We start from the raw sequence: 1,553 nt of genomic DNA, 5'->3' as shown, positions 1-1,553 counted from the left end.
GCAATCAACAAAAGTAATAATAAATTAATTTAAAATAATTCTATGCTGCTGTACTGGATTTTGTTACAATGCCAACTCCTCACTGAACTTTTTTGGGGTTTTGCTTTAGATACTATCAAGGCATTGCTATCATGGACTGAAAACAGGGGAAGAGAGACATTTTCCCTAACTACTCAGGTGCATAACAATACCATGTAATTATTAATGGCAAATCTTTTCTGCATTTTAGAATGTGGTGAATCTGATTTCCAATTTCAGTTGTATGTAATAGGAGAAGACACAACTAAATACAAGAGTCCATTCCTGTTACATTGCAGCTTGAAAGGAACTGCCCTGAAATCTGAAAACATATTGATCTTTTTAACTGCTTCAGTATTGCGCTGAATCTACAAAACCTCCCAGCAATATGTAGCTCATAACTGCAAGAAAAGCTGAGTAGAATTTAAAAACAAATAGGTTGGAAATAGGTTGTGGGTAACAATAGTTTGTGGATGCCCTATCCCTGCAAGTGTTAAAGGTCAGGTTGAACAGGGCTTTGAGCAACCTGACCTAGTGAAAGATGCCCCTGCCTGTGGCAGGGAGTTAGACTTAGATGTTGGTAGGTCCCTTCTGACTCAAACCATTCTGTGAGTCCCAAGATTCTATTACCTGTATCCTGTTTATACCTCCATGAGCTTCCGCTGCAAAAGATCTTCCCTACCTGTCAGGTTTGGAAAGTGCCCTGCATCATCTTCAGAGCATACCTAGTAATAAACAATTCCTTTTGTGCTAAAAGACAAAGCTCAAACATTTCTTTTGTTCCATGTTCACTGCCAGTGAATGCAACATGCTATAAAAAAGCAGAATCATTGGTGCAGCACTGAATGCAGTACTAAATCCTGGGATCCTACTTATTTGAGGATAGTTGTTGAAGTGGAACATTGCAGAAGCACAGGACCTGGCTGACTAGAGATGGACTAGAAAATCTCTGTCCCAGAAAACAAGCAGAGAACACAGAAGCTGGAGGGAAGGAACCAGAGAAGAGACTAAGGAAGAGACAAAGCAAAATACCTGTAGGTTTAAAACTAAACAACTTTTAACTGAGTATTGGGTCCAGTCCTGTTTAACACCTTTATTGATGATTTAGATGAGGGGATTGAGTCCATCATCAGCAAATTTGCTGATGACACCAAGCTGGGAGGGAGTGTCGATCTGCTGGAAGGCAGGAGGGCTCTGCAGAGGGATCTGGATAGACTTGAGAGATGGGCTGATTCCAATGGGATGAAGTTCAACAAGGCCAAGTGCCGGGTCCTGCACTTTGGCCACAACAACCCCATGCAGTGCTACAAGCTGGGCACAGAGTGGCTGGAGAGCAGCCAGGCAGAAAGGGACCTTGGGGTACTAATTGACAGGAAGCTCAACATGAGCCAACAGTGTGCCCAGGTGGCCAAGAAGGCCAATGGGATCCTGGCCTGTATCAAAAATAGCGTGGCCAGCAGGACCAGGGAAGTGATCCTTCCCCTGTACTCTGTGTTGGTGAGGCCACACCTTGAGTACTGTGTTCAGTTCTGGGC

This window comes from Pithys albifrons, chromosome Z (assembly GCF_047495875.1).
Source record: "Pithys albifrons albifrons isolate INPA30051 chromosome Z, PitAlb_v1, whole genome shotgun sequence".
NCBI lineage: Eukaryota > Metazoa > Chordata > Aves > Passeriformes > Thamnophilidae > Pithys > Pithys albifrons.
The sequence above is the reverse complement of the archived record's forward strand: the minus strand, read 5'-3'. Positions refer to the sequence as shown.